At 44.2% G+C, this 24322-nt stretch overlaps 1 long non-coding RNA gene across 1 annotated transcript in view; it reads right to left on the bottom strand.

Annotated features, from left to right (window-relative positions):
* The window catches only part of LOC141145879 (uncharacterized), a 164169-nt gene that overhangs the window by 15676 nt on the left and 124171 nt on the right, over nt 1-24322 (bottom strand). The window contains exons 2-4 of the long non-coding RNA XR_012244688.1: nt 5604-5728; nt 4844-4970; nt 4583-4707 (exon numbers count right to left, since the gene is read on the bottom strand). This is a non-coding gene — a long non-coding RNA (uncharacterized lncRNA). The remainder of the gene's footprint in view (nt 1-4582; nt 4708-4843; nt 4971-5603; nt 5729-24322) is intronic.

Here is a 24322-nt window from a genome sequence, read left to right as displayed (position 1 = left end):
ATTGAGGTCCTTATTTTCCCACAAATAGAGCTTTCTTTTGGTGGTATTTGATCACCCCTGAGCTTTTTATTTTTTGCGCTATAAACAAAAAAAGAGCGACAATTTTGAAAAAAACGCATTAATTTTTACTATTTTCTATAATAAATATCCCCCAAAAATATACAAAAAAACATTTTTTTTCCTCAGTTTAGGCCGATACGTATTCTTCTACATATTTTTGGTAAAAAAATTGCGCAAAAGTTATAGCATTTAGAAAATAGATAGTTTTATGGCATTTTTATTAATATTTTTTTTTTTTAATGTCGGCGATCATCATTTTTATTGTGACTGCGAAATTATGGCGGACACATTGGACATTTTTGACACATTTTTGGGACCATTGTCATTTATACAGCAATCAGTGCTATACAAGTGCACTGATTCCTGTGTAAATGACACTGGCAGTGAAGGGGTTAACCACTAAGTGGCAGTGTAGGGGTTAAGTGTGTCCTAGGGGCGTGTTTCTAACTGTAGGGGGATGGGCTGTGTGTGACACGTCATTGATCTCTGCTCCGATAAAAGGGAGCAGAGAACAGTGACACTGTCACTAGGCAGAACGGGGAGAGGCTTGTTTACATTAGCATCTCCCCGTTCTTCCTCCCCGTGAGGTGATTGTGGGTATCCCCGCATCGATTGAGTCCACGGGACCCGCAACCCGACTCACGGAGCTTGCCGCGGGCGCCTCTTAAAGGGGAACGTACAGGTACGTGATTCTGCCTGTACATGCCCTTCTGCCGCAGTATATCTGCGTGAGGCAGTCGGCAAGCGGTTAAAGGTCCGCCAACTATCTACCAGATGAAGGCATCATAGATGTTTTTTAAGTTGTTTAAGCACTTTAAATGAGAAGGCTGTTTTTCCTGATGAAGTGTCTAATTTAGGGTCCAAGATAACAAGATAATATTGAAATCTCCCCCCAAAATTACACATCCCTCCCTAAACTTATCCAGTTTTCTTAACGTTTTCAATAATAAATCTACTGTACCATTGTTTGGAGCATATATAGATGCAAACGTGTAACAAAATCCATACAGTGTTCCTTTAATAAATAAAAACCTCCCATCTGTGTCTGTTTGTACTGCCATAGTAATCAAGGGACATGTTTTCCCAAAAGCTATAGATACTCTCCTTGCCCTTGCTATTGGGGATAGTGTATGAAACCATTGGTTATAGTGAGATAACGATAGTTTAGGAACCAATCCTGTCGTAAAGTTCGTCTCCTGCATGTAGATTATATCCACAGCCTGGTGACGCACTTCCTGCCACAAACAGCTCCTTTTCTGAGGTGAGCTCAATCCCCTTACATTATATGTCATGATCTCCAGTGAGTTATCCATCGGTTATTGTCTCAAAAAATGCCCAAGATCTATACATTTTAAACTTATTGCCGTCTATTATATTTTCCTTTTCTATTAGGCAATCTGTATCAGAATCTAAAGACCCAAATCTACCACAACAAAACCCCCTACTAATTAGGGTGTGCCATCTACCAGGAGGTTAAGCCCATACGGGCATTCCTTGCCCAACCCTCACCCTCCCGTCCATCCGCTTAATGCAGATTATTCAATCCCTCATCAGGACTTACCTACTTGGGGGAACCTTTTTTCCTCATTTATACCCCGGACCATTCTTTCTAATTTCTCTTATATAGCTGCTTCCTCTATTTTATTACACCTTTTCTATCTTTAGCACTGAGGAGGAAAGGGAGGAATGGGAAAACAGGAACCAGGAACCGAGAAGAAGACGAGAGGAAAAAAAAAAGGGGGGAATTCCCTTCCCCCTTCCCCCTCCCTTCCTCTTCCCCTTCCTCCGTCTCCTCCTCAGTGATTCATAACATTTCTTCTCTCTATTTAAGTCCTTTGTCGACTTCTCTCTGGAACTTGAGACCAAGGCTCAGGACGTTGTATTATGATGTTCACATTATTTCTTCTTCAGTCTGCAAAGTCAATCAGGGGGAGTTCCAGTATCTCCACAAACTTTTTTAGGTCGTCCTTTGTACAGAGTACTGCCGTTTTCCCATTATGTGTTGCTATTAGACAAAAGGGGAATCCCCATCGATATCTAATTTCCGCCTGCCGCATTGCTTCCAGTACAGTCTTCATTATAATTTCCTTCATGGAGTACTTATGGATTTTGCATATCACATCCCTTGGCCTTTCTTTATTCTGCCTTATAAGAGAATTAGTACGGTGGACCCTGTCTATTTCTACTGGTTCCTGCATACTCGACCCCATGATTTGTGAGAAAAGTTTTTGTACCGTTATTAACAGATCTTTATTATTATATTTCTCAGGTAAGTTCTGTATCCGTATGTTTTGCCGGCGATCCCTGTTCTCAATATCGTCCAATTGATCTCTATAGGTGTTCAGCATATCTTCCTGTTGTCTAATAATATCCTGGACTTCTCCCACAGTGTGTTTAATCTCATCTTGGCTTCCTCCAGCACTTCCACTCTGTTTCCCACCGCCACCATTTCTTCCCTGAGATCCTCCACTGCCTGTTTACATGACCTCTCTACCATAGATATCAGTTCTTGTATGTCTGTTTTCATGGGTAATGCTCTTATCAGTTCTCTAATATCTCTGAATCTTGGTCATTACCACCCCTTGCTGTCTCCATCTCTATGTCCTCTGTGCAGAGTATATGCTCCTTAGCGACACCTTCCATTAGCTTAGCAGGAGGCAGAGGTGATGTTATCCCTTCTGATTTTTTGCACTATCGCTGAGGGTCCCACCCCTATTCCTGCAAGATCCTAGTCATCTCCCCTTGGTTCTGCCAATGGATTGGTGGCTCTTATTAAGTCTTTTGAGTTCTCTTTTGGGGTTACTTTCGGGGTTACTCCCTGTTTATTCGCTAAATGTGTTGCTCTGTCTTTAAGGGGCATTAGTGTCTCCAATCCCTGCTCTGTTGGGGTGTCCCTCAGCTCTGGAAGTCCCTCTTTGCCTTTTTTAGGCCCATTCCCCCAAGAAATTTCATCCATACCTTTGGGTTTCTGCAGGGTGCCTTTCTGCTCCATTTCAACAAGTGCTGTGTGTCCGCTACAGCTGCCTCCACTCCGCTCCTCTACTCCTTCAGACATCTGCCTGCCTCTCCCGTTTGTGATCGGGCTCCGGTTCTGTGAGCTGTGGACGTGTGTGGTATGGAGCATGGGTGAGCCACGGCCGGCTTTCCTCTGAAGTCCTCCGATTTCTGGGCTTCCGTATCGGCGCATCTCCGCTCCTGCAGTGCCCCTGATATTCTCCCCTCTCTACGGCGTCATGTATGCCCTCAATCCACCGGCCACGTTCCTGCTTCCTCCCCCAGCTGGCTGGAGGGCTGCACGACTGCGAGTGGTCATCTCCACCTCCACTGCAGTGACTTTCCCTGCTGTCTTTCCCTTGCTGTCGGGGTCTACTGTTATCCATGGTTCTGTTAGAGTAAGTTTTCCCCATTTACAAAGCTTTCACCAGATAGAAACAGAAGATATTTTTTAAAAGTAGAGTAGAGGGAGGCTAGAAACACTTAAGCTTTTTGTTGATATCTATTCCTCTCTTCCCTTCTGGTAAAACCTTTATCACTGTGACAGGAAGTATGGAGTAATCTCTTTAATGGGTTGAGTCCTTGTCAACAATTTTTAGCCAATATCTTACTTACTCTTCCTTGCCAAGAACCTTGAGCATGCTGTGATATCTCACCTGTCTTTAAATAACCTATTTGAAGCCCTTAAATCTTATTTTCAGATCTTGTTTGTAGATCAAAGAGAGGCACAGCACAGAAACTGCCTTGGTCAAAGTCACTAACGACCTTCTGTTAGCTTCTGATTACGGCTCATTAACTTTTCTTATTCTACTGGCTCTTAGTTCTGCCCTTGATAGTGTAGACCACAATATTTTACTCTCTCACCTTGAAACCATATTTGGAGTCTCAGAACTGGCTCTGAATTGGATTAAAGAGACTGTAAATTCACATAACACAATTACTTGTATCCTCTCTGTTTTAGCAATCCTAAATACCTTTTTGCACAGCTCCTCTGTGCAGTTGCCTGATCTCTCTCTGGTCTCCTTCCTCGATCTAAGAAGAGCAGTGGGAGAGGCTGACATTCCCCACTGATATCAGCCAACCAGCAGAGGGAGGTCATGTGACCACACAGAGGAGCTGTGCAAAAAGGTATTTAGGATTATAATTTAAAAAATACTGACATACTGTACTGAATATCTTACTAAAAGAAAGAGGATAGGAAAAGAGGCAGGAGGAGAGGGGAGGGTCAGGGATGAGATCGGCTCCCACACACAGACCAAGAAACGACAGACAGGTAGAGAGGGGGAGAGAAAAAGACTGTGTACACACAGCAGGATTACGGAGGCTTGTAAACTGACCACAGTCTCATGGATCATCAGCCATGATTACTGTGGTCAGTACAAGCAGGATCAACCAGGTATTTTAGATCAAAGAAAGGGATACAATACACTGCAACAACACTATGCTACTGATCACACTTTAAAGGAACAGGAGAATTAAAAAAAAAAACTATTTTTTAAGGTTACAACCACATTAAGTCATATCTTACTGATCGCTGTAACTGTTTCTCTCGGCGGATTCCAGTCTGATGTTGGTCTAGTCAAGTAAAGTGTTCCTCAGGGCTCAATCTTGGGTCCCTTACTTTTCAGCATTTACATGTTTCCACTTGGTCAGCTGCAAAGATCACATCGGTTCAATTATCACTTCTATGAGAAAAATGAGAAAAAAGGCAAGAAGCGCCAATCTAAGTGCAGTATCATAAAAACTTTAATTAGAAATATGTAAAAACAACAGCCAAATGGCTACTCACAAGGACAGGATAAATACAGGCAAGGACATATAATGGGTCCAGGGACGTCCTCCTCAGATGTTATAAAGGTGCATGATGTCGGTTCCTCTCTCACCTTGAAACCATATTTGGAGTCACAGAACTGGCTCTGAATTGGATTAAAGAGACTGTAAATTCACATAACACAATTACTTGTATCCTCTCTGTTTTAGCAATCCTAAATACCTTTTTGCACAGCTCCTCTATGCAGTTGCCTGATCTCTCTCTGGTCTCCTTCCTCGATCTAAGAAGAGCAGTGGGAGAGGCTGACATTCCCCACTGATATCAGCCAACCAGCAGAGGGAGGTCATGTGACCACACAGAGGAGCTGTGCAAAAAAGGTATTTAGGATTATAATTTAAAAAATACTGACATACTGTACTGAATATCTTACTAAAAGAAAGAGGATAGGAAAAGAGGCAGGAGGAGAGGGGAGGGTCAGGGATGAGATCGGCTCTCACACACAGACCAAGAAATTACAGACAGGTAGAGAGGGGGAGAGGAAAAGACTGTGCACACACAGCAGGATTATGGAGGCTTGTAAACTGACCACAGTCTCATGGATCAGCAGCCATGATTACTGTGGTCAGCACAAGCAGGATCAACCAGGTATTTTAGATCAAAGAGAGGGATACATTACACTGCAACAACACTATGCTACTGATCACACTTTAAAGGAACAGGAGAATTAAAAAAAAAAAACTATTTTTTAAGGTTACAACCACATTAAGTCATATCTTACTGATCGCTGTAACTGTTTCTCTTGGCGGATTCCAGTCTGATGTTGGTCTAGTCAAGTAAGGTGTTCCTCAGGGTTCAATCTTGGGTCCCTTACTTTTCAGCATTTACATGTTTCCACTTGGTCAGCTGCAAAGATCACATCAGTTCAATTATCACTTCTATGAGAAAAATGAGAAAAAAGGCAAGAAGCGCCAATCTAAGTGCAGTATCATAAAAACTTTAATTAGAAATATGTAAAAACAACAGCCAAATGGCTACTCACAAAGACAGGATAAATACAGGCAAGGACATATAATGGCTCCAGGGACATCCTCCTCAGATGTTATAAAGGTGCATGATGTCGGTTCCGGAGGAGATGTTGTCAGCGCTATGATGTGCGGGTGGTATGTGGGGTCTCCGCTGTAGGTGGTACTTTTTTCTTACATTTTTTCTACATTTTTCTACATTGTTATCCATATACATTATTTGCCATAAACCATTCATTATTAATTACTCCATATTTTATTATATTTTTTTATCATTTTTATTTTTTCATTTTTCTTGTTTTCCTTTCACATATATTTATTTATCTCCTTCAGCATCAACCTTTCTTACATTCTATCCTCATATTTGCTTGGTGTACCAATCTAATTCTTATACTTCATTCCACTTTTTTATTTTACTCAGTATGTTGTGCTCGGTTTAATTTGTTGCTTAGCAACCGATTCCTAGTTCCCACATAAAGGACACTCGCTCCATTAGCCTGTTAGATCTGAAGAAAATGCGGAAGCATTGAAACGCGTCATCTGACACGTCCATACGTCACTTCCGCCCTATAGTTTCTGGAACAGTGTTTGCATTCCACGCTGGTCTCCATCCGGTTCCTGTTTCCTGCTCCTCATGTCCCAGTAGATGCCGGCTCTCCTTGCGGACACTCGGACCTTCCCATCTTCCTTGCAGCTCAGCACCTACAGCGGAGACCCCACATACCACCCGCACATCATAGCGCTGACAACATCTCCTCCGGAACCGACATCATGCACCTTTATAACATCTGAGGAGGACGTCCCTGGACCCATTATATGTCCTTGCCTGTATTTATCCTGTCCTTGTGAGTAGCCATTTGGCTGTTGTTTTTACATATTTCTAATTAAAGTTTTTATGATACTGCACTTAGATTGGCGCTTCTTGCCTTTTTTCTCATATTATCTTTCAGAGTTGTTTGCTTCCACTCTCAAGTAAGCTGCCGCTGGTGCCGAGTATCAGATTCCTTTGAACTATATATATTTTTTCATTGATTTTATTTTTTCATAGCTATTATTTTGTTACTCTCTGGATGTTTTGTGGCAGATTTTTTATATTTTTACACTTTTGATTTTGCATATTCAGGAGATTTAGTTACACTGCCCACTTTATCCTGGACTGGTTTTACGTTTATGTGTATTATTCATTTATGTTTGATGTGTATTCTTGCGCCATTTATCTTTTTTTGTCAATTATCACTTCTATGCTGATAACATATACATCCATATTAAACAGGACATACTTTGGCTGCTTCTCTCCTATCTAACTGTATTTGTGATTATAAAAACTTGGATGACCCACATTTTCTTTCAATTAAACTGTGACAAGACTATAGACCTGCTTATTGGTACCCCCCCCCCCCACACACACACACACACCATCAATTATGTAAGGCCAGTCCTAGTAGTTTATCTATAGATGGCACTGTATCTGAGCTTCAAAAATCTAGGGGTGATATTTGTTTCTAGTTTAACCTTTGATCCACATTTATAAAATATTGTCAGAGCATCTTTTTGCACTTGAAAAACATTGCTTGGCTGCGTCCTATGCTATCATACACTGTAGCTGAAAAGCTGATCCATACATTTGTGTTCTCCTTGACTTGACTACTCCAATGCTCTACTCACTGGTGTACCTAAATCCACTATTAATAGACTTCAATATGTTTGTTGTTATTGAAAATAAAATTCTGCAGCTAGAATCCTGACTAGGTCTTATAAAAGTGATCATATTACCCCTATCCTAGAGTCCTTGCACTGGTTACCCTCTGGTTTTGGATAGACTTTAAGATCCTCTTGCTCACCTACTCCTCAAAAGTCTGGTCTTCTGTGTTTGCCTCCTACTCACCAACACTCAATGAGAGACAGAGACTTCTCCTGCTATGCTCCAAAACTCCTGAATTCACTTCCAAAGAACATCAGAGAGTCATCTTCTCTAATTTCATTCTAATCCAATCTTAAAACTTTTTTCTAGATAAGCTTTCACATAATTGTCCCTTTTTTCCTTTATGTTATCCTGTGTATCTCTTGTGTTTTCATTGTAAAGCGCTTTAAGAAGCTACCTTTAAAGACGCTATACAAAATAATGTTTTTTAATATTGTGAGATCAACACTGTCAAGTCAGAATAGACGTTAATGAAGGTGCTACCAAAAATACTTTGTGAGAAATCTAAGGATTGCCAATTTAATAAAGAGTGATTTGGACTGGTTTATAAAGGGCAACAGCCTGTCATTACACAATTCCTGCCGGAAAATCCGATCAAGTGTACTAAGCTTAACTCTCTTGAGGTAGCTGACATCACTCCCAGAGCTCTGCCAGATGCATGTCCAATTCTTTTCATCTCAGCATTAGTGAGCCACTTCACTTCATGGTCAGTTACACCATCACTTTGAGACTCCATATTATTTATTTGTTGGGCCCTGGACAACATACTGTACCTGCCATGTTTATCCTTATTTGATACTTCTGTCCGGAGGGAATTAACCTCTGTAGGAGCCTCTTGGATAAGATTCTCTTGAGCAAATCTGTACAGCTTTATTTTTATCTCTATGCAGATTGCATCTAATTTTATATTAATGATTTATTTTATTGATGAAATCTGCTTGCTCTCTCAGATATAACAGTCTATCCAAAAAAATCTTGACGGTGTACTTGAAACCACATACATTTCAACGTTTTAAAGTTTAAATAGAAAATAAGAATATTTTTTTTTCTCCAGATTCAATCTGCCTGCTGTCTACATCAACACTATTGTCCTGTCCAAATGTGTAATTGTTCTGCATTTTTTTGTATTGTTTCTCTATTTGTCTTGGATGAAATAACTCCCCTTTTTAACAACTTGCTTTTAGTATGGCCACTGTGAATTATTCTTGAAAAAAAAAATTGCATATTTCTAGCTTTAATCTACTTGCTATCTGCCTCAGAAAAACTGACGTACCCGAAAAAGATTACAAGCCTATCCAATGGCTTCAAAGTAGTGGTACATATTGATTAATGTTGTTACTGTTCATTTTATTTTCAATTTAAACACAAAAATACGCAGATTTTTTAATCTCCAGATGCAATATACCCACTTAGTAACTCAGAAATTGCAGCAGGATCATACAGGCTTACTATCTGTGATGCAAATCTGTACCCCATTTTCCAACTTCGGTCTTAGAAAAAAGAAACTAAATTGTTAATTCACATGCAATGTGCTTACTCTCTTTCTCAGAAATAGTGGCCTATCCACTAAAGACTTCAAAAGGTGTGCTGCAGATTTATGCAGTTTAAGGGTCCCTGTTCAGGCTATCAAGGTCTGATGCTTTGGATGTCACTGACTAGTGAGAGTACAGGCTGAGGAGAGGTCCGTCCAAACCAAATACATGCTGCAGAGATAGGAAGAGATAGCCTGGTCACCAGTGGCGTACCTACAGGGGGGTGGTCTACCCCGGGTGCCACATATTTGGGGAGTGTCAGGCCAGTGCCACTGTGACAGGGGAAAGGTGAGCTGCGGGCTGTCAGAGGTTTCCCTTGCTCACCCCCTCCCTTCTCCTGTCAGAGAGAAGAGACAGCGGCTTTCACCAGGTTCCCCGCCCAGCTTCCTGCCTGCTCTGTTCATTACCCATTGGCCACAATGGCAGGCCAATCAAAGAAGACTAGGGGAGCATCATGGGACATGTGGTCATAGAAGATTGGTGGCCCCATTTTCCACAGGGAGCAGACTACAGACTACAGCCCAGAGCAACCAGAGAGAGCCATGCTTCCCAGTGCCAACAGAGAGGGCCACGCTGTCCAGCGTCACTAGAGAAAGCTACACTGTACAGTGCCACCAGAGAGAACCACGCTGCCCAGCACCAGGAGAGAGAGCCACGCTGCCCAGCACCGCCAGAGAGAGCCACACTGCCCAACAGCACCAGAGAGAGCCACACTGCCCAGCACCACCAAAGAGTGCCACGTTGCCCAGCACCACCAGAGTGAGAGCCACGCTTCTGCCCAGCACCACTAGAGAGAGAAAGACTGAGCCGCTGCCAGGGTACAGACATGCTACATTACTGACCAGAGTCGCCCTGGGCAACCCAGAGTGAGCAAACGTCCAGCCGGAGGAATCACTGCTGCAGTTTCGCTGGGTCTGGTAAGAGGGCCTGTCAGCTATTATCCATTACTATTTCTAGGGACTGAGTCATTAGGAAGTACCGAACCTTCCATCCTCTAGCGATAATACTGCCTGCAGGCATTATTGACCACTGCAATCAGCGCCAACCAGCTCCAATGCTGGGCTGCCAACCGGGCTACTGGCCCAAAAATAGGTGGGGGGTGACAGCATGTTTTACTGCAATAGGTGACACCAGCGCTAGTGACGCCACTGGTCAGGTCTGCCCTGGGAGGGTGCCAGATATAGGATCTGCCCTGGGGTGGTGTGCCAGATACAAGATCATCCCGGGGGGGTTAGCCAGATATAAGATCCGTCCCGGGGGAAGGGGGGTGCCATATATAGGATCCGTCTTGGGTGCCAATTGCTCTAGCTACGCCCCTGCCGATCACTGTACACCTCGCTTGGCCTGAGTGGTTGGCAGGTTAAAAAAATGCATTCATTTTTTATTCACAGATGTGCTTGCTTTCTCCCTCCAAAACTGTGGTCAATCAAAAAAAAGGGCATAAAAGCTCTGCTGCAAATCTGTGCAATTTTTTCCTTTACATTTTTTTTCCAGATGCTTAACCTCTTCACGACCCTGTTATAGCCAAATAACAGCCACAGTGTGGTCCTTGAGACACAGCTGATCACAGATTATGGTAAAGCGCCAATCACAGTGGTTCCTTACCATGTGATCAGCACAGGATTTGCTGGATAGCTGCATATATCTCCTCACGCTGACAGCGCGTGAGGAGAGGAGAGCTGATAACTGGCAAATCCACACAGGGGACATCAATGCTGATAATCAGGGCACTGATCACTGATATAGGATCTGCCTTGGGGGGGTGTGCCAGATATAGGATCCTCCCCAGGGGGGTTAGCCAGATATAAGATCCGCCCTAGGGGAAGGGGGGTGCCATATATAGGATCCGTCTCGGGTGCCAATTGCTCTAGCTACGCCCCTGACGATCACTGTACACCTCGCTTGGCCTGAGTGGTTGGCAGGTTAAAGCAGACTGAGCTTCATTCATACAGGTCATGCCCCGGGGGGGTGACAAAACATGTTGGGGCGTGCCTGGCCTGGCCTGGATTAAGCTTGCAGAGGCTGTTTTTGCCTTCTAACCACTTGGACCAGGTGAGGTGTGTGGCAGCAGGGCTATCTATTTCTATCTCTGCAGTGTGAAAAAAAAATAGACACAACTTGTTTGTTTCAGATGCAATATGCCTGCTCAATTCGTAAGAAATTGTGGCCTGTCAAGAAAGGCGTAATGGCTGTAGTGCTAAACTAAAATTTTCCATCTTTAGTTTCTGAATCAAGAAACCATTTTTTTCTTTCCAGATGCAATATGCCTTCCTAGTTACTCAGAAATTGCAGCCTGTTCATACAGGTTTAAAATCTGTGGTGCAAGCTTTATAACATTTTCTCCTTCTTCAGACTCGTAAAAAATGCATTCATTTTTTATTCACAGATGTGCTTGCTCTCTCCCTCCAAAACTGTGGTCTATCAAAAAAAAAAGGGCATAAAAGCTCTGCTACAAATCTGTGCATTTTTTTCCTTTACATTTTTTTTCCAGATGCTTAACCTCTTCATGACCTTGCCATATAGCCAAATAACAGTCACAGCGTGGTCCTTGAGACACAGCTGATCACAGATCATGGTAAAGCGCCAATCACAGTGGTTCTTTACCATGTGATCAGCACAGGATTTGCTGGTTATCTGCATATATCTCCTCACGCTGACAGCTCGTGAGGAGAGGAGAGCTGATAACTGGAAAATCCACACAGGGGACATCAATGCTGATAATCAGGGCACTGATCATCAGTGCCCACCAGTTCTGCCAACTAGTGCCAATAAGTCCTGCCAACCAGTGCCAATCAGTGTTGCCTGTCAGTGCCCATCAGTGCTGCCTGCGAGTGCCTGTCAGTGATGCCTATCATTGCCACCTATCAGTGCCCATCAGTGTCAACTATCAGTGCCAGTCAGTGCCACCTATCTGTGCTGCCTATCAGTGCCCATCATTGCCACCTATCAGTGCCCATCAGTGCCACCTATCAGTGCAACCTCATTAGTGCCTCCTCATGAGTGCACATGAGTGCCGCCTCATCAGTGCCCATCAGTACCCACCCTTCATGCCTTTTATAGACCAGAGCTATTTTTACATTTCAACTTCTGTCCTATTGATTCAAGGATAACAAAGTAAAACAAAAATGTCTCTTGGCAACACTGTCTAAATATATTTAGATTTTTGACCAGTGTTAGTTCTAAAACATGTGTCCCTGTAGATAAAATGTGCATATTTTATTCTATGGTTTGTTCAGTTTATAATGACACTAAAATTATTTCTTTCCATTAGAAAACATGGTAAAGTTATTTAATGATTGAATATAAGGTGTTTTTTTTTTTTTTTTTTTAATTCTTCATTTTTTCAATAGGTTTGAGATGATTAACTATTCATATACTATACCTGACTAATGCCGGAAGCTAAAAATCACTGAAGTAGACAACGCTACAAAGCGATCTCCACTTGCTTCCAGCCAAGTGACCGATCTGTGTTCAGAATGTAGCAGGGCAGCCATTCAGAGCTAGCCCAGGAAGAAATTGGAGATCACTGGAGTAGCAGTGTTTACTTCAGTAATTTCCAGCTTCCAGGGGCATTGGCCAGATATGTTATATGTAAGTAAGGATAAAATATCAATACCTGGAATTCTTTAATTTTTTTTTGTGTATGTGTAGTATACCCGATATCCAACTAGTTAAAAGAAAAACAAAATGGATAAATGTTTTTAAAAAGCATTAATTCATGTCTCTAGAATCTAGTGGGTAAGGTGCATGGAGATTTTAAGTGCAATTCTTTATGACGTTGTTCCCTTACAAGAGATGTACTGAACAACCTGAAGAAAAGGTCATGTATATAATAAAGTGAATGTTCAAGTCAGAATTATAATCCTGGGAGAGGTGTGTGGGTGTGTGTGGTGGTGAATGAGGGGGGGGGGTTGTATAATGGATCTATTTGTAAAGCATCTGATGGAATTTCACCTCATGTCCAGTGGAGAATCCAAAAGTGCAAGCTCAAGGGAAATCTTAGCAGAAAGAAAGCTGAAATATCTAAACTATGAACACAAATAATCATCTCAAACCTCCCGACTTTATGAAAACATTGGTAAAAGTTTTTGATCAAACACTGAATTTGCCTTTCTAGTTCTATATCCCCCAATTTAATTCTCTATGAGGGGACATCACAAAGTAATTAGTCATTACAGCAAAAAAAAAAATATGGGTAAAGTTCTGAGTCTAGAGCACTTTATGGCTAAAGTGTAAGCTTAAAGTGGTTGTAAAGGCAGAAGGTGTTTTACCTTAATGCTTTTCCCTGGATTAAGATAAAAAACATATGTATTTAGTTCCTCAGCACCCTCTTAATACTTACCACAGCCCAATCTCGATCAAGCCTGCACGAGTGCTCCTATAGCAAGCGGCTTGGAAGGGGGGAGGGGGGCCCAAAGCGTGAATACAGATATTATCTTTACATTTACTTCAAAACCCATGCATATTTTTGCAAGTAAAACCACATCAACTCGCTGCAGAACTGGTACCTCCACTTGTATCAAATGTAACTATTATTGTTTCCTTCTACATGCTATGTAATAACTTTACCCAATGGCCATGTCTATACACCCAAATTTTTTGCCAACTGCTAAACATTCGGCATTGTGTACCTTATACAATGTGACTGCGGATCATTTTACAATGGGAAGACAAACAAGCATCCCCCCAATGTATTCTTAGTCATGTATCACTCACTAAAAAACAACTTGAAACTCCAATTAGTTGACACCTTGGATTGCACCATAATTATGATTTACCCAAGATACTTTGTTTGCCTTGGACCACGCACCCTCCACAAAAGAGGTGTTGATCTTGACCGAATGTTATTGCAACATGAGCGTTAGTGGATTTTTACTGTACGAACCACCAAAAGTCCATTGAATTAGTAACCTATACATGGTTCGAATCTTGGCCGGTCTCTTCTATGGCCGGCTTAAAGTTGTAAAGGCAGAAGGTTTTTTATCATAATGCATTCTATGTATTACGATAAAAAGACTTCAGTGTGCATCAGCCCCCTCAGCCCCCTAATAGTTACCTGAGCCCCCTCTCGATCCAGCAATGTTGCACGAGAGACTCTAGCTCCTCTTTGGCTGAGACACCAACAAAACGCCTTTGGCTCCCACTGCTGTCAATCAAAGTTAGTGAGCCAATGAGGAGAGAGAGGGGGCGGAGCAGCGCTTTCAACGTAAATTAAATGTTGTGAATAGAAGAACTACCTGCACATTAGAACAAAGATGATGCAACATGCAATATACTGTAAAGCAGAAATAAGTTGGGCAAGACCACATTTACTATTTCTGTGGGCCTCCATAGTCAAGAAAGTGCACACAATTCTTTTATCAACTTAGTTATCTATATAGTTGTGTAACATAAAAATAAATAAGAACATTTTTTTTGTAAATATCATTAAAACATTGTTAAAAACTATGTTCCATAATTTAGCAGACTTCAGTTTAGATACTACTAGTCATTATATGGTTTAACAGGCTTCATTTCTTCTACTTTTCTTGGCGGCACCAACCTGTGTTGCATCTATTACTGCATAAAAACGTTTTGCACCTTTTATTTGTGAAAAATGTTTATTCATTTGGAAATTACTGTAGCATCGAAGTTTACATATATTTTCCTTAGCATTACAAATATGTGCTTTTAAAAATTGCATTAACACAAAAAATTCTTACGGATCACCAAATGATTTTTCAGTGTTGTAGTACAACTGTCTGTTGAGAAAATGTTCCATCTAACCTCATGCTGCCTGCCCACAGTACATTTACTGTGGATGGGTGGCACAGTCAAACTAGGCGACATACTGGTACCCCCAAAAGAAAGCTATATTTGTGTGAAAAAAATATATAAATTTCATTTGTGTACAATGTTGCATGACCAGGCAATTGCCAGTTAAAGGAGCACAGTTCTGAATTGCAAAAAATGCCCTGGTCATGAAGGGAGTTACATAGTTACATAGTTAGTCAGATTGAAAAAAGACACAAGTCCATCTAGTTCAACCAAAAAATTAAAATAAATACAATCCCATATACAGAATCCTTCACCCACAGTTGATCCAGAGGAAGGCGATAACCCCTAGCAAAGCATGCTCCAATTTGCTAGAGCAGGGGAAAAAAATTCCTTCCTGATGAACTTAAAGTGACTAACTCAACACCAAGTTCACTATATGGACCCCTTATGTATTTGTATGTTGATCATATCCCCTCTAAATCTCCTCTTCTCAAGAAGGAATAGATTTGGTTTCTCTAATCTTTCCCCATAGCTGAGCTCTTCCATGCCTCTTATCAGTTTGGTTACTTTTCTCTGCACTTTCTCCAGTTCCCCGATATTCTCTGCACTTTTCTCTAGTTCCCAATATCCAGTGGCGTCACTATGGGGGTGCGGGGGGTGCGGTCCGCACCCGGGTGACACCCGCAAGAGGGGTGACACCAGGACTTTTTTCAGCCGGAATGTGGTGGAAGAGAGTTCCGCCATCTACGTTGCTGCCCTGTGCTTTCCGCTCAGTACTGTCACTTCTAAACACAGAAGCCAGGCTTCTGTATTTAGAAGTGACACAGCGCTCCTGTCCGGCCGGATTCTCGGCACCTATCCACACTCCCGCAGCAAGCATCGCTCGCCGCTGCCTGTTACACTAGAGGCGGGGAGGGGAAGCTTTTGCTAGGTGGCTCCTCCCCGGCTCTGACGTGTCTTACAGGTCATGAGAGGAGCCTGTGAGGAGGGACATCTCTCTGGATTGAGCCGCGCTGTATCTGAGGTCTGTGTTCACAGGGGAAAGTTTAATATGTGCTAATTGTACAGGAAGGGGGATGTGTGTCTGTGCTGGGAGGGGGAAGACAGTTCTGTCCAGGATGGTGATTTAGTGGTGGAACTCTGCACCCTGTACCTACCTGCACTCTGTACCTAACTGCACCCTGTACCTACCTGCACCTACCTGTACCATGTACCTACCTGCACCCTGTACCTACCTGCACCTACCTGCACCATGTACCTACCTGCACCCTGTACCTACCTGCACCCTGCACCAACCTGAACTCTGCACCCACCTGCACCCTGCACCCACCTGAACTCTGCACCCACCTGAACTCTGCACCCACATGCACCCTGCACTCTGCACCCACCTGAACTCTGCACCCACATGCACCCTGCACTCTGCACCCACCTGAACTCTGCACCCTGCACCCACCTGAACTCTGCACGCACTCTGCACCCACCTGAACTCTGCACGCACTCTGCACCCACCTGAACTCTGCACGCACTCTGCACCCACCTGAACTCTGCACCCACCTGAACTCTGCACCCACATGCACCCTGCACTCTGCACCCACCTGAACTCTGCACCCACCTGAACTCTGCACCCTGCACCCACCTGAACTCTGCACCCACCTGAACTCTGCACCCTGCACCCACCTGAACTCTGCACCCACCTGAACTCTGCACCCACATGCACCCTGCACTCTGCACCCACCTGAACTCTGCACGCACTCTGCACCCACCTGAACTCTGCACACACTCTGCACCCACCTGAACTCTGCACGCACTCTGCACCCACCTGAACTCTGCACCCACATGCACCCTGCACTCTGCACCCTGCACCCACCTGCACTCTGCACCCTGCACCCACCTGAACTCTGCACCCACCTGAACTCTGCACCCACATGCACCCACCTGAACTCTGCACCCACCTGAACTCTGCACCCTGCACCCACCTGCACTCTGCACCCACATGCACCCTGCACCCTGCACTCTGCACCCACCTAAACTCTGCACCCTGCACCCACCTAAGCTCTGCACCCTGCACCCACCTAAGCTCTGCACCCTGAACCCACCTAAGCTCTGCACCCTACACCCACCTAAGCTCTGCACCCTGCACCCACCTAAACTCTGCACCCTGCACCCACCTAAACTCTGCACCCACCTAAACTCTGCATCCTTTACCCACCTGAACTCTGCACCCTGCACCCACCTGAACTCTGCACACACCTGAACTCTGCACCCACCTGCACTCTGCACCCTGCACCCACCTGAACTCTGCACCCTGCACCCACCTGCACTCTGCACCCACCTGAACTCTGCACCCACCTTTACGCTGCACCCACCTGAACGCTGCACCCTGCACCCACCTGAACTCTGCACCCACCTGAACTCTGCACCCACCTGAATGCTGCACCCTGCACCCACCTGAACTCTGCACCCACCTGAACTCTGCACCCACCTGCACTCTGCACCCACATGCACCCTGCACCCATCTGAACTCTGCACCCTGCACCCACCTAAACTCTGCACCCTGCACCCAGCTAAACTCTGCACCCTGCACCCACCTAAACTATGCACCCTGCACCCACCTAAACTCTGCACCCTGCACCCACCTAAACTCTGCACCCTGCACCCACCTAAGCTCTGCACCCTGCACCCAGCTAAACTCTGCACCCACCTGCGCTCTGCATCTATCACCCACCTGAACTCTGTACCCTGCACAAACCTGAACTCTGCACCCACCTGCACTCTGCACCCTGCACTCACCTGAACTCTGCACCCTGCACCCACCTGAACTCTGCACCCTGCACCCACCTGAACTCTGCACCCTGCACCCACCTGAACTCTGCACCCACCTGCACTCTGCACCCACCTGAACTCTGCATCCTGCACCCACCTGCACTCTGCACCCACCTGCACTCTGCACCCACCTGAACTCTGCACCCACCTGCACTCTGCACCCACCTGCACTCTGCACCCACCTGAACTCTGCACCCACCTGAACTCTGCACCCACCTTTACGCTGCACCCACCTGAACGCTGCACCCTGCACCCACCTGAACTCTGCACCCACCTGAACTCTGCACCCACCTGAACGCTGCACCCTGCACCCACCTGAACTCTGCACCCACCTGAACTCTGCACCCACCTGCACTCTGCATCCACATGCACCCTGCATCCATCTGAACTCTGCACCCTGCACCCATCTGAACTCTGCACCCTGCACCCACCTAAACTCTGCACCCACCTGAACTATGCACCCTGCACCCACCTAAACTCTGCACCCTGCACCCACCTAAACTCTGCACCCTGCACCCACCTAAGCTCTGCACCCTGCACCCAGCTAAACTCTGCACCCACCTGCACTCTGCATCTATCACCCACCTGAACTCTGTACCCTGCACAAACCTGAACTCTGCACACACCTGAACTCTGCACCCACCTGCACTCTGCACCCTGCACTCACCTGAACTCTGAACCCTGCACCCACCTGAACTCTGCACCCACCTGAACTCTGCACTCTGCACCCACCTGAACTCTGCACCCACCTGAACTCTGCACCCTGCACCCACCTGAAATCTGCACCCACCTGAACTCTGCACCCTGCACCCACCTGAACTCTGCACCCTGCACCCACCTGAACTCTGACCTCTGAATGTAGCACCCTCATAGTATTTAATGACCCTTAAGGACCCTCCCACTCCCAGCTGCTGTGGCACACTCAACCCTCCACCCCCCTACTTGGGGAAAGGTGTGGAGCGTGGTTGAGTTTCTGCACCTTTTTTCTGAGATGAATGCCCTGGGTGACACTATCAATTAGCACTGCTGCAGGCTGGGGGGGGCGTGAGAGGCACATAATGCGCTAGCCTGCTCAGTGCAATACTGCCTGTCATGCTGGGGGGGTGACACCAACCCTAGTGACGCCACTGCCAATATCCTTTTTGAGAACTGGTGCCCAAAACTGAACTGCATATTCCAGATGAGGTCTTACTTTTTGTATTTGATTTTTGATTTTTGCAGGGGCAAAATGATATCTCTCTCTCTGGAGTTCATACCTCTCTTAACCACTTCAGTCCCGGAAGGATTTACCCTCTTCCTGACCAGAGCACTTTTTTACAATTTGGCACTGCGTCACTTTAACTGCTAATTGCGCGGTCACGATATGCTGTACCCAAACAAAATTTGCGTCCTTTTGTTCCCACAAATAGAGCTTTCTTTTGATGGTATTTGATCACTTCTGTGGTTTTTATTTTTTGTGCTATAAATGGAAAAAGATCGAAAATTTTGAAAAAAAAATGATATTTTCTACTTTTTGTTATAAAAAAAATCCAATAAACTCAATTTTAGTCATACATTTAGTCCAAAATGTATTCAGCCACATGTCTTTGGTAAAAAAAATGTCAATAAGCGTATATTTATTGGGTTGCGCAGTTATAGCGCCTACAAACTAGGGTACATTTTCTGGAATTTACACAGCTTTTAGTTTATGACGGCCTATCTCATTTCTTGAGGTGCTAAAATGGCAGGGCAGTACAAACCCCCCAAATTACCCCATTTTGGAAAGTAGACACCCCAAGGAAATTGCTGAGAGGCATGGTGAGCCCATTGAATATTATTTTTTTTGTCCCAAGTGATTGAATAATGACAAAAAAAAAACATTTACAAAAAGTTGTCACTAAATGATATATTGCTCACACAGGCCTTGGGCATATGTGGAATTGCACCCCAAAATACATTCTGCTGATTCTCCTGAGTACGGGAATACCACATGTGTGGGACTTTTTGGGAGCCTAGCCGCGTACAGGGCCCCGAAAACCAAGCACTGCCTTCAGGATTTCTAAGGGCGTAAATTTTTGATTTCACTCCTCACTACCTATCACAGTTTTGAAGCCCATAAAATGCCAGCACAGTTAAAACCCCCCCAAATGACCCCATTTTTATATTTTGACACAAGTTGCGGGAAAATGACAAACTTTTTTTTTTTTTTGCACAAAGTTGTCACTAAATGATATATTGCTCAAACATGCCATGGGAATATGTGAAATTACATCCCAAAATACATTCTGCTGCTTCTCCTGAGTATGGGGATACCACATGTGTGGGACTTTTTGGGAGACTAGCTGCGTACGGGGCCCCGAAAACCAATCACCGCCTTCAGAATTTCTAAGGGCGTAAATATTTGATTTCACTCCTCACTACCTATCACAGTTTCGAAGGTCATAAAATGCCAATATGGCACAACCCCCCCCCCCCCAAATGACTCCATTTTGGAAAGTAGACACCCCAAGCTATTTGCTGAGAGGCATGGTGAGTATTTTGCAGCTCTCATTTGTTTTTGAAAATGAAGAAAGAAAAGAAAAATTTCTTTTTTTTTCTTTTTTCAATTTTCAAAACTTTGTGACAAAAAGCGAGGTCTGCAAAATACTCACCATACATCTCAACAAATAGCTTGGGGTGTCTACTTTCCAAAATGGGTCATTTGTGGGGGGTTTGTGCCATCTGGGCATTCCATGGCCTCCGAAACTGTGATAGGCAGTGAGGAGTGAAATCAAAAATTTACACCCTTAGAAAGCCTGAAGGCGGTGCTTGGTTTTCGGGGTCCCGTACGCGGCTAGGCTCCTGAAAAGTCTCACACATGTGGTATCACCGTACTCAGGAGAAGAAACAGAATGTATTTTGGGGTGTAATTCCACATATGCCCATGGCATGTTTGAGCAATATATAATTTTAGTGACAACTTTGTGAAAAAAAAAATTTGTCTTTTTCCCGCAACTTGTGTCACAATATAAAATATTCCATGGACTCGACATGCCTCTCAGCAAACAGCTTGGGGTGTCTACTTTTCAGGGGTCATTTGGGGGAGTTTTGAACTGTCCTAGCATTTTATGCACAACATTTAGAAGCGTATGTCACACATCACCCACTCTTCTAACCACTTGAAGACAAAGCCCTTTCTGACACTATTGGTTTACATGAAAAAATATTTTTTTTGCAAGAAAATTACTTTGAACCCCCAAACATTATATATTTTTGTTAAAGCAAAGGCCCTACAGATTAAAATGGTGGGTGTTTCATTTTTTTTTTCACACAGTATTTGCGCAGCGATTTTTATTAAACACATTTTTTGGGGAAAAAACACACTTTTTAAATTTTAATTCATTAAAACACACTATATTGCCCAAATGTTTGATGAAATAAAAAAGATGATCTTAGGCTGAGTACATGGATACCAAACACGACATGCTTTAAAATTGCGCACAAACGTGCAGTGCCGACACGACATACATTTTTAAAAGCCTTTACAAGCCTTTACAGGTTACCACTTTAGATTTACAGAGGAGGTCTACTGCTAAAATGACTGCCCTCGATCTGACCTTCACGGTGATACCTCATATGCATGGTGCAATTGCTGTTTACATTTGATCTCGTTCGCCTTTGCGCGAGAGCAGGGGGGGACAGGGGTGCTTTTTTTTTCCTTTTCTTTCTTTTTTTTTGCTTTTTTATCTTATTTTTAAACTGTTCCTTTCATTTTTTTAATCATTTTTATTGTTATGTCAGGGAATGTAAATATCCCCTATAATAGCAATAGGTAGTGACAAGTACTCTTTTTTGAAAAAAACTGGGGTCTATTAGACCCTAGATCTCTCCTCTGCCCTCAAAGCATCTGACCACACCAAGATTAGTGTGATAAAATGCTTTCCCAATTTCCCAATGGTGCTGTTTACATCCGGCGAAATCTAAGTCATGAAATGCTCGTAGCTTCCGGTTTCTTAGGCCATAGAGATGATTGGAGCCATTCTGGTCTCTGATCAGTGCTATGGTCAGCTCTCCGAATCACCGGCTGCATTCTCAGGTTCCCTGTTGGGACAGGAGAGCCAGAGAAAAACATGAAAGATGGTGGGGGGGGGATTCCCTCCCACTGCTTGTAAAAGTGGTCTAGAGGCTAATTAGCCACTGCGATTGCTTTTACATGAAAGCCAACTGCTGGCTGAAAAGAATGATACCAAGATGATACCTAAACCTGCAGGCATCATTCTGGTATAACCACTCAAAGTCCGGCAACATACCAGTACGTTGCTGGTGCTTGTTGGGCATATATTGTAATCTTTTTTTTATGCAGCCTGTGGGCTGAATGAAAAAGAGAGATTGATCGGTGGGTATGCCCACCATTAGAATACCTCCCTTCATCCACCCACTTCTAATGATGGGCATACATGCACCATTTATATATGCCGAAGCATGGGGGCATATGCCCCAAAAGTTAGGAGCAAATCGCTCCTCCGCCCCTGCTGCCCCCATGCTTCGGCATATATCACCTCCGACAGCACTGGAGTCATGGCTTTATGTATTGTGGGAACGAACGCTGTTGCTGTCAAGATAAATAAATGCTGAACCTGAAAAGCAAACAGGATAAAACATAATAACAATAAAACATTGCAGAATAGAATACAGTAAAAAAGAGCAGAATAGAGAATAGAGAGAGAATAGAGAGGGAGAGAACAATAAAATGACAACTATTTTTGTTTTTTTTATTTTATATATTTTTTTGTTTTGTTTTTTTTTACTTTTTTTTTTTTTTTACACTTTTTTTTGTAACTGTAACTTTTATAACTGTAATGGTTCGGTTCCAGGTTCGGGTCTCTCAAAATGCGATGGCATCTTAGGAGACCCTGTGAAAGTGTGCCCAGTCTGTGCAATGCTGTACCCTACGCTAATACTCAACTAGTGTATGGTAGCGTTCAAAACATTCACCAATGCAAAGACCAGGATTGTCAGGACAGGAGGGACAATAATAGCGGGTGTCATGCCTATATCTGCGCTTGCTGCAGACACGACATCTTTTTGGGGGGGGGGGTTCGTTGGGTAAGGGTACTCGGGAGGACATAAAGAAAATGCCTCTCATGCAGCCGACTGCATTTGGTTGGGGATGTAAATGGGGGAAGTATGAGTGCTGCAGAAGTGGTGGGTTCCCAATTAGGATTGGCGAATGCAGCAGGAAGGGCACTATGGACACGATGGGCCTGCGTTTGTCTTCTTCTTGGTGGCAGCGGGACACTACTTGTGCTTGCCACCTCACCAGCTTGAACTGCACTTATGGGACTTGCCACGTCACCAAGTGTTACTGCAGTGCTGGCTTGACTATGACCAGGGTGTATTAGGCCGCTGGTGCTTGCCAGTTCACCATAAGGAAAGGGGCGCTAGTACTGCTCTGCTCCATATGAGGGACAAGCGGTTCCTGCACCTCAACAATAGCAGAAGAAGATTGAGGTCCGGTATGCCTGACCTTGGCAGGGACCACAACTCCGTCGTCTGAGCTATCTGTCTTGGAGCCGCTGTCGTCTACAGGATCGTATACTGAGCCTGAATCTGACAGATGAGTGACTTCCTCTTCATTATCTTTCATGCTCAGAAACTTGTAGGCCTCTTCACTACTGTACCTTTGATTTGCCATTTTGGGCTCTAAATTTAGTGGTACACTAGTGAGACTCACAGGAAAAAAAGCTCCTGACTGTTAGCGACTGTATCAAAACGCTACCAAAAAAACTGTTAGCGATCGCAGGGATCAGGCCTGACTCTGCGAAAGCTGCAGTTATGTGTTTAGTGTTTTGTAAGTGACAGTGATCGATCGATACTGCACTTGGGTGGGCTGGGCTGGGCGGAGGGGCAAAACGCAGGTGCTAGCAGGTATCTGGGCTGATCCCGCTAACACTGCGTTTTTGGGAACCCTAAACTGCTGGGGACGCTAGTTTAGATCTGATCGGATCAGATATTGATCCGTTCAGATACTATACCACTAACGGAGGTGTATGCTGCATGCGTGGGTGTTAGCGGTACTGGCACTAACCTGACGCTGCCTGGGGAGATGCAGACCCTATCTGACCCTAAAATCTAACTTGTATCACCCGCTGGGTGATCAGGGGGTTAAACCTTTATTAGCTAATAAACGGCGGGTGCCCTGACACTATAAAAAATAAACTAACTAACCAGCGTCACCTGTAACAGTTATACGGTGATCACTGGTGAAAGGGTTAACTAGGGGGCAATCAGGGGGTTAAAACCTTTTATTAGGTAGTATATGGGGGTCCCTGACGCTATAAAACACTGACGGCGAACCTAAATACTTACCTCCCTAACTAGCGTCACCTGTGACACTAATACAGCAATCAGAAAAACGATCGCTTAGTGACACTGGCAACGGGGGGTGATCAAGGGGTTAAAACTTTATTAGGAGGGTTAGGGGGTACCCTAGACCTAAAGGGGCCTAACACTAACTGCCCTACCACTTATAACTGTCACAAAATGACACCAATGCAGTAATCAGTAAAAAAAAAAAACTGCTATTGGTGTCACCGTGACAAGGAGGTACAGGGGGTGATCGGGGAGTGAAAAGTGTGCCTAGAGTGTTCTACTGTAAGTGTTGTGTTGGTGCATTTACTTGGATGTCTTCTCTCCTCTGCGC

The sequence above is a fragment of the Aquarana catesbeiana genome, linkage group LG05, assembly GCF_042186555.1.
Source record: "Aquarana catesbeiana isolate 2022-GZ linkage group LG05, ASM4218655v1, whole genome shotgun sequence".
NCBI lineage: Eukaryota > Metazoa > Chordata > Amphibia > Anura > Ranidae > Aquarana > Aquarana catesbeiana.
This window is presented reverse-complemented; position numbering and strand designations above follow the sequence as displayed.